This window comes from Ursus maritimus, unplaced genomic scaffold (genome assembly GCF_017311325.1).
Source record: "Ursus maritimus isolate PB19 unplaced genomic scaffold, ASM1731132v1 scaffold_11, whole genome shotgun sequence".
NCBI lineage: Eukaryota > Metazoa > Chordata > Mammalia > Carnivora > Ursidae > Ursus > Ursus maritimus.
In genome coordinates, this window is record NW_024423453.1 from 17,039,856 (window position 1) to 17,052,260 (window position 12,405).

General features: G+C 38.6%; 1 long non-coding RNA gene across 1 annotated transcript in view; it reads left to right on the forward strand.

Annotated features, from left to right (window-relative positions):
- The window catches only part of LOC103661815, a 214,824-nt gene that overhangs the window by 83,921 nt on the left and 118,498 nt on the right, over positions 1–12,405 (forward strand). The gene's annotated exons all lie outside the window — the stretch shown is intronic.

Here is a 12,405-nt window from a genome sequence, read left to right on the forward strand (position 1 = left end):
GGAAAGAGTGGGGGAATGGAGGGAGGGGAAGTCTACTGTTGTAAATAACTCAACTTGCCAACACTCATTGAGCTAGCCACAGTGTCTGTGTGGGAAGAGTAATTTCTGATAAAAATAGAGAACTTTCCTTCTTTTTCTTTTCTTTCTTTCTTTCTCTCTCTCTTTCTTTTTTAGTTCAAGCACTTTAAAAGAAGCTGTGGGGAGTTTTAATCATAGGGTGGTTCTTTCTTTTCTGAAAGAAGGAAAAGACATTTCAATTTTAAATTCGGGGGTTGAAATGATTGTGTCATTTCAGCTCAAGTAGAGCATGTCAACAAGTGGACATGTTTTCATTGTGGAAAGTATGACTTGAAGATGTGACATTTTAAATTAAAAAAAGCAAATGATTTCTGTTGTGAGTTTTCTTTCCTCCACAGGAACACTTAGAACATAGCTGCATTTAGAAATATGAAGTAAAAATATCAGGCATTCACTACTGTCTTAGAAATAGAAATCTTATTATGTGGGCTGGGTTTCTTAATAAGGTTTAGGTATACTGAAAACAGAACAAAGGTTGTCCCTTCTGAGATAAACTTTGCTTAGAGGTATTCTGAAAGATTAGACTGCTGGTTTATTTAAATATTTATGTCTTAATTATGGGAGTTAGTAGATAAAAAGAGGTGTTGACTACTACTAAGGTTCTTGATTTCCAGTTTAATGCATTATTTATCACTAAAACATCCTTTACAGTTCATTGTACCTAATAAACATTTGATAAAGATGTGCTGAACGAATGAATTTTAAGATATTTGGAGTGTAAGTGTGTATTGATTACTTGATGATATCAGCCACCAATAAGCACTAATAATGATAATAAAGGTGTTATTCATTAACTGCATTAATGTAGACATTAGAAGTATAAAAATAATGACTTATAGACTGGTCTTTTTAAAGCCAACATTATTCCATGGCTTAATTAAACTGTAGTTTGTGTAATATAACGATATTCAGAACAGTGTCCTTTCCTTTCTTTTCTTTTTTCTTTTTTTGTTTTTTAAGATTTTATTTATTTATTTGACACACAGAGAAAGAGAGAGAGAGCACAAGCAGGGGGAGTGGGAGAGGGGAGAAGCAGCCTACCCGATGAGCAGGGAGCCTGACAGCCTGACATGGGGCTCAATCCCAGGACCCTGGGATCATGACCTGAGACGAAGGCAGACGCTTAACTGACTGAGCCATCCAGGAGCCCTGAACAGTATCCTTTCATAGAGAAATCAGACCAGTAGTCAGATTAACTCTGCCCAGATATGGATAAACATTCAGAACCATGAAGCCACAGAGGTTATTAGCTCTGAATAAAAAGTGTTGAATAAATAAGCTTCTGGTCAGAGTAATTGGTTACTCTCTTTATATAACTAATTAAAAGATACAGCTAAGTAAGTAGAAATTTATTTCACTCACGAGAGACCTTTTCCAAAGTGATTTTGCCACTTGCTCCATCATAACTTTAGGCAGATTCTCTTCTTTTGTAGCCAAGCCTTACGTGCATGTCGTTATTATTATTTTTTAGATGGGAAGCTATGTGTATGCACATAAAGTAACATATGTTGATTATAGCTTCCTTCTAGATGTGCAAAGTTATTTTTTTCCTATAATAGAATTTGCATTTACAAACCAAGATGCTTGTAATTAGTAACAAGTTATTTATGCCTCAGAACCAATGGTACTACCCTTGGAACATGGTGGAAAACAGCACAGATTTCAATGTTTTTAACATAGACATTCCAAGAGAATTGAAACTATTTTTTTTTCTTTTTTTCATGACATTTGTGTTTAGGGAAGCCTTTTGGTGTATTTTTTGGGGGGGGGTTAGATTGCTTCACTTAATGCATGGTTTCAACCCAGAAACCATGTTTTCTTGTTTTCTTTAGGAGAGCAACATCCTCCCACTCAGGGGGCCTGGATTCTGACCCCCTGGATTCCAATTCCTGTTGTGCCGTTTATTACCTGTGTGGCTTCGGTTTAGCAGCTCTGCTATTCAACCTCACTCAGCCTCAGTTTCCTTGCTTGTCAAATGGGCAAAGTAATAGTGGGGCTGTTGGAGGATTGAATGAGATAGAATTAAGGCCCTTAGGATGGTCCCTAGAGTAAGAGCATCGTAAACACTCACTGAAGGTTGGTGATTATTACAGCAGGACTTTGTATTTCTTCTCCTTTGTTCAGCCTTCCTTCTTATGTTGTTCTTCTCAGTTCAATTCTTTCACTCAACTTATCCCAATGTATTTGTTTTTCCTCTTGTGATTAATTTATTTTATATACATGGACATATAGCATACCTTATAAAATAATTGGACTGGTTCCCAGGAGAAATTTTGGGACTAGAACTCAGTAGTATTATATTTCCTTCAATATGTATAGAAATCACTTATTTAAGCACAAAAACAGTATTTTACATGTGAAATACACCTAGATACTGTTACAATGATTCCTATGTTCTTCTATGTGTTCCTGGATATTCATTACCTCAGCTTTGCAAATTTCATGTATATCCCTACACAGGCCTGCTCCTTTGCTCCTGCAGAGTCTTTCTTTGCTTTCTAGTTATCAATACATTCCCCTTTGCCCTGTATTAGAATGCACTTTCTTCTAATATTTCTTCTACGTGACACTCATTAGCCTTCTCTTCTGTATCCCGGATATGCTATGTTCAATCCAATGAGTCTGACAAGGGGGCAGAGCTAACATTTGTTCAAGGATGGCAGCAGAAAGAGAAAGAATGGGTTGATACTTCTCCCCACCCTTCCACTTCTCCACTGCTTCCTGAAGTGATGGACTCATGACTGTCTTCTGTGCTGGTGACAGAAGAGGGACAGTGAAGGGACTGGAGAAATTTTGCTTTCTGGGTACTTCCCAGTGCTCTCTGTGTAACATCTAAGCTCGTCAACACAGTGCGTGTGTTTTCTGAGGCCGGGGCCCTTATAGCCTCTTCAGCCTTAGCTTGTAAACTTCATACCCTGGTAATACTGAATGGCTTGCAGTTGCCTCTGTGGACATACGTGCCTTTGCTCACACCCTTTTGTACTTTGAAATATTCATCTGCCCGTCTTCACCTTGCTGACTGCAAGACTCCAACCCATCTTTCAAAGCCCAGGCCAGGGACAGTCTCTGCGGGGAAGCCTTCCAGGACAGCCTTTCCCTTCTTCATACTGGACCCAGTGCCCTCTTTCCCTCAGATGCCATTGCACACTGTGAATAGCTCTGTCATTATGTCCTTTCTTAATTTGGAATGATCCGTGTATGGGTCTGTTTTCTCTGCTGAATTAAATTCCATGACAGCAAGAGCCACATAGTATCCCGTTCCGTATCCCCACCGTGGAGCATGGTGTGTGGTGCAGTGCGTGCAAGCTAGAGTTATTTGTAGAACTCTTAAACTGACCTCACTGGGCTCCATGGGGATGGAGACAGTGATGAAGTAATTCCTACTTCCTTTCATGGGGCTTGCCTAATAATGGCTTCAGCATTGGAATTCCTTCCAGACAACTTAACCAGCCGGATAATCTAACCCTTCTCTGATTTGTGGTCTTATTCCAGAAGTGACTATGTTTTCTAACTTGGAATTCATATCTTTACATTATTTGTAGACTTTTTCTTATGTTGTAATATAGCTTGTTTGCCAACAGCATGTATTTCCCATTTAGTCATTTGTTCTACAGACCACTTATTAAGATGATGGACTTTCTAAACACATGAGACAAATGCCTATGAAATGCCTGAAACAAAATGGGCCATGTGGCAGATTTTCTCATAGAAGAAACCCGTAGGCACGGAATAAGATGCCTCTCGGTACAAAACAAACGAGCAATTACCTGAGCCGCTTCCTGTGGGAAACTCAGCATCCTACCACCCATGGTGATGACTCCTGTGAGTTTTTTGGAAGGGTTGCATCATTCTAAGGAAATTCATTCACATGTTTCTCAACAAACGCACATTTTATTTTCTTGGACAGAAAACAAACTATATGTCTTTGTTCAAGTTTACTTTCCTTTTTCTACTTTGCCTCTTTTGTTTTTAAAAAATGAATATTGAATATGCAATTTTGGAAGGCAGTAGCAAAGATTGAATGATGGTTGTCATAGGCTGGCAAGTGGGGAGCAAACCGGGCTCAAGAAACATCTGGAATGTTTGTGATGTGGTAGTTGCCTACATTGTCTTCTTCTGGGCTTCAACATTAATCGGTGACTTCTAGAATTTAATTGAGGATGTATTTAAATCACAGATGTTTGTTGTTATAATTCTGGTACAAATCAGATTCGATGAATCTGCTCCTGGTTTTTCTCTCTGCATTACAATGACCTCTTCCTTTCTTATATGAATCTAAAGTTTTCAAAAATACTACAAGAATGGAACCTTGGAATAAATCCTGTTTGGAAATATTACTGAGAATAGAATTAAAAAATTCATCAAGTGAAATAATAGGCATATTTAGCTCCAGTAGATAAAAATCTACTGTGTGAAACGATAATTCAATATAATTTTTAGAGTGATAAGAGTTCTGATTTTGCTTTTTTTTTTTTTTTTTTACTTTATGTTAGATGAAACACTAGTCATTTTGTAGTTTATATTCCCTGGAATTTCAGACTCAAATTTTTAGCATTAGCTTCTTCACGTAGAATTATCAATTCATTTGAACTTTTTGTAGAAAGTCATTTATTTGAATTTAAAATCCTCAGGTTCTAATTTTCACTGAAAACTTATGTTTTTGTTATTTTAGCAAGTTTAACCCAAATAGTCCCATGAAATTTGAAGTTTAAGAAGAAATTGCTGGGTTTGAAAAGTATGTTTCAGTTATATGGATTAGAGACACATTGTGAAGCGTTATGCACTTTCCACCTGGAAATTAGTATAAGATTTTGATAGGAAGTCTTTAAAGTTTCATTTCATAAATAATAGTTTTTCAAGTAGCTATAGAAAACTATCTTATTAATGCTAAGAAGAGAACACTTTCAGGTCCTGTGATTATTAATTATTATTCTCTATTACATGTTCTATTTCTCATACTCTCTTGATGTTCAATGGTGGAAATAAAGTGAAATCCTTTAACTAGGAGGTTAGATACCAACAAAGACTCATTTTCTGCCCACTGCTCCTAGAGATTAAGAGGCAAAATTTTCCTTCGAGAGCTGTGGTCCAACAGCAATGGGGTGTTCAGAAACTGCAACTTTGAATTTAAAGTTGGAGATCTTTGAGTTGGCATTTCTGTCCAATATGGTTGAGTATCTGAAAGCGGTTCCACATTGCTTTATCAGGAAGTCAGGCTGACTTGTGATGAAAGATGATGAAGACAAATCCTAAACAGGGCTTCCTGTTTGCTTAAACCTCCAACCCAAGAGAAAATCGCTTCCAGTTTCCCTGTACAATCATGGTAATATATTTTCTTTTCAGATTGTTAACAGACTGTTCAGCTTGTACTTGGCATTTCAATCATAGTGAAAAAGGTGAAGCCCCAAAGATTCTGAATTCTCATTAGGAATCTGAAATTGGATGACCTTTGAAATTAACCTCTGCTTCTCCTCCTCTTCTCTTTAGTAAACACAGTATTCATTAATTCATATTAATTGATTTTCTGCTCCATGGACTGGTTTGAAATGGTTGCTGTAATGGACATAAAAGAAGGAAATGTAGGTTCTGTCCTCAGAGCTCACTGTTACTAAAAAAATCAGGTTAGAATACAGATGTAAATTTAAATTTAAAGATGGTAGCAACTCTGAAAGAATGATTAGGTTGTTCCCTTTTAAGATGAATACTGTGCACAATGAGATTTTTAATTTTGTGAATAATTTTTGGGATATGAAAAGTAGGAAAGAGAAGAAGAGGAGTTGGGGAAGAGAACAAACTTTGTGGAAAGACTTAGAATTTTCCTAGAATTCTGGGACATCAAAACCATGTTTGGGCAGGGGATTAAAAAAATAAGAAATTGATCTCAGCTTTATTTATGCAAGAAAAAATTGTTTTAAAGAGTTTGGCTAAAGATCACTAACTATTATACTTTACGAACTGTTTGACTGTAACTAATTTTTTTCTAATAGGCCTTATTTTAGAATATTAACCTCATGACTAGTATTAAACATAAACCTTATGACCAGTATTAAAATTTTTTTAAAAAGGAAGAATGGCAAGATTTGACACTTAGAATAATTGATTTTTAGAAAGATGAAATTATGTTAAAATAGTAAGATAAGTTCTATAAATAATACAAGTAATTACAATACCTTACTGTTAATTACACTAACTCATGCTAATAGCTAACATGTATTGAACATTTATTTCACCGACTACCTTGCTAAAGGCTGTACGTCCATTTCCTTGTTTGCCCCTGGGAATCGGGGTAAATAGTTGGGATGCATCTTATAGAAGAAGAAATTGGGACAAATGTGAAGCAGTTTTTCCGTAATAAACCTCAGTGTCCATGCTTTAAACTTCTACTCAAATCTTTGCTTCTAAAGAATATTTTGACCTCTTTCTTGCTTTCCAAACTTTTATTCACTTTCATTTCTTTTTTTCTTTTTTCATTCCTATCGTCTAATTTTCTCCCTTGCTTTTTTTTTTTAAGATTTTATTTATTTATTTGACAGAGACAGCCAGCGAGAGAGGGAACACAAGCAGGGGGAGTGGGAGAGGAAGAAGCAGGCTCCTAGTGGAGGAGCCTGATGTGGGGCTCGATCCCAGAACGCCGGGATCATGCCCTGAGCCGAAGGCAGACGCTTAAGGACTGCGCCACCCAGGCGCCCCTCTCCCTTGATTTTTTAACCCATCTTTCATTTTCTCATGGCACATCCCTGGTCTGTCCTGGATTTTCGTGTTTGGCAGTTAGTTCACGGACTACCTCTGTTGCTGTTGTACTCTAAATCAAATCGTGGATGACAGATAGCGCTTTTTACTTTTATAGTGTGATGTAGATATGATTAGAAGTAAAAGTATGTATCAACTGAGGCCTGACATAATTCTTTTTCATAAAAGGGGCAGAAAGGATATGCAAGAATGAGAGATTTATTGTCTAGTACATTCATCTGTACACACGTATACACATGTAATTGTTTTTCCTGGGAAACTAATGATAGAGATTCTGCCCATAAAACATGGGCAGCATGTTTGGTCACACTGTAAAGAAGCCCAGCAAATTCTTCCTACCACAAGTTAACTGTCTATTAGAACGCAAGGGTTTCATGTTCTTTCTATCAACTTGTGTCGGTCCCTGACGTCTACCATGGCAGAAGTCTGAATTCTTAGCATGCTGAAATGTACAGATAGTCTTCCAGAAAATTCTCTTTAGAACATGGCACTCACTATCTTTATAATTTGGAGTGCCTATGATGATCAGGATAAAGGCCAGGTTGCCACTGGAGAGAGAATATGCTGAGGAACAATTTTATAGGGAAATTATGCTTTGAGTGGCCATACAGGTAATTCAAAGATGGATTGCCTGGATCAGACAAAACCAAATAATCTCAAATTGCTCTATTTATGTTCTCAATGAGTCCAAACCTTGTTATTTCAATGATTACATAACAATTTGGCATACATGAATTCTCTGACAACGTTCAGAATCTCAAATTGTAAAAGTAAGTGTTTTCACATCATGCCTGACCCTTGCTAGTTAGTCATTAATGATTTTGCCCAATATGGAATTCTGAGTCTAATGATTTCCTTTCTGGCCATCTAAATAATAACCTAAAGAGGCTAAAAAATGTATAAGAATGTATTTTAATTGAATAGTAAGCAATATGTAATGTCCTATGTTCATAAGAAATGATGCAACAGAAGTGGGTTTTTTGTTGTTGTTGTTTGTTTGTTTTATTTGACTTATGCCCTGTTGTCTTCCCTGAGCAGTTTATGAGTCAAGGGGAAAGGGTGGGGCCCATGGGCAGGGTTATAATCCATCACCATCATATTAGTTTAATATAGCTAAGTTTTTATCTATTCTTTATATATTGAGGTCCACATATGCAATTTTATTGAAAAAAAATCCTGCAGCTAAAATTGTTAAAAAAACTCGCTATAGTCAATTAATATTTGATACCATGAAAAATGTCCACTTTATATAACATGAAAAAAAAAAGCTGATTACAAAACTAGAAGATGAAAGCAATTCTATAAAAAAAAAAAAGGAGGGGAGCAAAGCAACACAAAGAAAAACCAAAAAAACCAAAAAGGCTGAATATATTTACAAGATTGTTTTGTATAATCTAAAAAATGAAAAAAAAATAGGCACAAAAAATGTGAATAACATGTTTGTACTGCTTCATTTGGCCAAGTTATTAAGGATTACAGGAAGAGAGTGTGCTATTGCTTAAGATGATGAGAAATTTATATTAAAAAATAAATACTGCATGTAGCAGGAAGGGGAAATTGCCTCATTAATTACCTGGTTATCTTATCAGGGCTCTAATTTTTTGGTTTTCTGGAATGCAGAGCAGACTTTTGGTTTTCTGGAATGCAGAGTTGCTGGGGCAGCAGTTATGTAAGCTGAGCGATTTACAACATTTGTGTTAACTCTGTGTTCAGGTTTCAGAACATGAGCGTCTGCCTGAGTGCATTCAGTGCCAGCCAGCGTGAGAGGGCACTTCGTGCATCAGGGATCCAAGGAAGGGTCACCCGTCCTCCATCTGTGCTTTCCGTTAGTGCGGCGGGTCCTGCTTCCATCCTCTGGGTTAGGGTCGTGTCAGACTCAACACCCCTTCCATAGAGCAGACCCTCAAATCGAGAATAACTGAAAGGGAACAGGAGAAGTGATACCGGTTGAAGCCATTTTCCTCAAAGGTAGTTTTGAATGATACTAGCTCTGTGTTCAAGGGCCTTTTCTTCAGTCCATGAATTGCACAGTGGTTACCTCTCAGGGGGTAGAGTTTATTCTCTTTATCTATCTTTTGTAGAAATAAGCATGTAGAAATTCTAGTAAAAAGTCCACAGAGTCTATATTTAAAAACGAAAGCAAAAAATGCTAAAATGCAACATAGTGTATGTAATTTGAAATAGTTACGTTCCTTTGGACCACAAGAATATAAATTACCATTTGGAGAATTTTTATTTTCCTAATTTGACGGCAGATTTGAACTTTAATTCCATATTCTTTTCCTTCAAATCCCTGTGTTCAAAATCCAATTTCTATTTCTTTATTTTCCAAAGCTATGATATTTGTGGATTTAATTTATACAACTTCTCAATGGTGCAACTGGTAGCCCAGATTAATATAATTAGTTACAACAATTTTTTAATATCTCATAAATCTTCTTCTGATCTTAGAGGAAGAGGCTTTAAAGTATCTAGGCCGATGGGCTAGCAAGAAAAATAGACCATATATCACAATAATAATGAAAACATGTTCATAAAAATGGTAATAATACCCTGATAATAATAATAATAAAAGTACTATAAATTTTATATTCTTTGAAAATACAATATAGGGGGGAATACTACGTTTCTTTCTCTACCCCCTCATATGAGTTTCACAAAAATGTATTTATGAAATATGCTGACACAGCCTGCTTGTGCCAATATTTCAGCACAAATGGCAGTTGCAATCAAATTTTACCCACAGCCATTATACGGGATCACCTGCCTTCTCTTAGATGTTTATGTTTTAGAAAACCGACATAGAATTGGTATAAAACAATCCTGGGAAGGAGGATCTGTGATCCATTTCTCAAAATCCACCCTGGCTGGATGAACTGTTTGCACTGGATGGCTCCCTGATGTCCCTGGCCAATAGAGTGGGAGTGACTGCCAGCTGATAGTAAATGTGATACATTTCATATAACATTTTATAGGATTTCACACACATTACCTCATTTCAGTCACATGGAAACCCTGTGAGATAGATGAGGCAGAAACGACTCACCTTCACACAGATAGGTAAAATGAGATCTAGGCAATTTGACCCAAATCGACACTTCTAAGAGTAGTGTAGAGTTGGGACGAGGACCAGGTTATCTGACGAGTCCAGCGCACTGCCGCTCCTGGCTCGCTGTTGTCCGACTCCCTCTGCTCCCCTGGCCAGGCTCTCAGCAGTGCTGCCTGGGGCCCGCACCGCATCCTTCTCCCCGGGTCTCAAGTTAGGTGGGAAGTAACAAGAACTCCTCTTTATAAACAAAGTTAAGAATCTGTTCTTTTCTGAGCTGCTCCTTCTTCCGACAGGGAAGCTGAGATCCAGGTGCAAAAGTGGAACCGGCTGCAGGCCAGGCATACTTTCTGCCCCACAGCATTAGTTGACATCAGTGTGGCAAAGGGGAAAATGCTATTTAAATACACAGCTGGGGATACCTGGGCGGCTCAGTCAGTTAAGCATCTGCCTGTGGCTCAGGTCATGATCCCCGAGTCCCGGATGGAGCCCCGAGTCGGGCTCCCTGCTCAACGGGGAGCCTGTTTCTCCCTCTCCTCCCTTCTGGCTATCTCTCTCTCTCTCTCTCAAATAATTTTTAAAAAAGTAAGTAAGTAAATAAATAAAATAAAACCACAGCTGATTGCAACTACATCTGCGCCCAAACGAGGGGAGCACTTGCTGAGTGGAGGTGATGGCTTTTTATTTAGAAAAGTCCTTGTTGTCCCCTTTGCATGACAAGGCCAGCCCTCCGTTCCCCAGCCCTGTTGGTGGTGGTGGTACGGGAAGGTCTGAGCAGCAAGAGAGCTGGCAGGGGGTTGCTGGAGCCACACCTGCCAAGTCAGAATGTCCTGTGGGCTAAGGTGGCAGAGTGCTTCTAACAAGAGGGTGTGTCGTGATGGCTATGAACGTAAAGGGCTGTGAGGCCGCCTCCTACGTTGAACTTCAGCTCTGGAACTCTGCTAGATAGATCCTCCCGTGAGTATCTTTCAGCCAGTGGTGTCGCAGGGAGAAGAATTGAAGAGAAGGGTCAGTGGCTCACATCTGAATCTGCATTGGAAAAATGGAAAGAAGAGCTGCAAAAGGTTAGAGGGAATTCTAGATCTCAGTGGGAACGAGAACAGTGATGCAGCACGTAGGGCCTGAGCCACACAGATTTGTAGGGATCCTGGGAAGGGGAAGAGCCCGCCCATTTGATGTGACTCTGCCCATTTGACGGAAATCTCAAAGGTTATGCTGACTTCCGTTGACTTCTTGCTTACGCAAGAAAGTGAAAAGTCATTACTGATTACCCTTGAGAAACCTGAGAAGAGGGAATGGCCGGTGAAGTGTCCTGAGAAGGTTCTTAGATTTATGTAACTGTGGAATCCAAGAAACTGTAAACATCAACTGGGTCAGCCTTCCTTTATTTCTTTCTCCTTCCCTCCCTTTTTGCAGTAAAGGAATCTAAGCCCAGATCGTTGTCCTATGTACCCAGGGCCACATGGCTTGTGAGTGGTCACAGATGTAGGACTAGAATGTGACTGTGAATTCAGAATGGGCAGCCCTGGTTCTGGCCCCCACTCCATTGTCTTAGCTTCCTTACCTTCTTGAACCTTAGTTCCCTCTCTGGTAAAATGGGAAAAGCAAAATCATATCTCACGGGGTATTTGGGGGACCAGATAAAGTAATGTGGGATTTGAAAACTGTCAAGGAATGTTAAAACATTTTACTGGTTTATTTCGGAGGTTCTTTATGGTCAACAATTATACGGAGAGGATTATTTTGGCTTTTCTGAAAAAGTCTGAAAACGGTAGCAGTGGTATAATTGAAGGGACGTCACTGCTCTCGTGCGTGCACAGGTGCCGATTGAGGCTAGGGGACAGGCAGTGAAGTTTAGAGAGGGTCTTCTGGGATAGTGATCTGTTGTGTTCTGCGTAGGCCTTCTAAATGATATGGTTTTACTCCTCCTTGTCTTTTTTTTTTTTCCCTGAAAGAATTAGAATGAAATAGAAAAATTCTCATTTTCCCTGAAGGAAGTTAAGGCTATTTCTTAGTAAATCAGGAAGTTCAAACACAGCATCCATAGCAGTAAACTTGAAGTAAACTCCTATTATGTTTAATTGCGCCTTTTGAAAGTCGACCTCCAGAGGATGGCTGGTAGAGTGAGTCACGAGGACAGGAGGAGCATCGCATGCTTCTAGGCTGGAAGGGCCCTTACCGCCACTCACTGCCTGATCTCCCCTCGCCTCCCCTTATGGCTGAACAGTACCTGTGGGAGAAAGTTCTAGGGGTTGGAGGGAAGGAGAAAGATATTAGGGAATATAAATTGATATGGTATCATCCGTACAAGAAAAACAATAATCAGCTTCACTTTCATCTTCCTGAAGCACTTTTGTATTTGGTGGGAAAAATGAGAAAGTTAAAGACATTATTTGGAACTATCGATCTTCAGATTTATCTTCACTTAGATTATTGGTTGGCGATACTGTCTTAAAGCTTCTAATCTTTTTAAACCTGAGTATTTTAATAGGAGGAAAGTTTCTTCTGTGAGAGGGCTACTCCTCAGACAT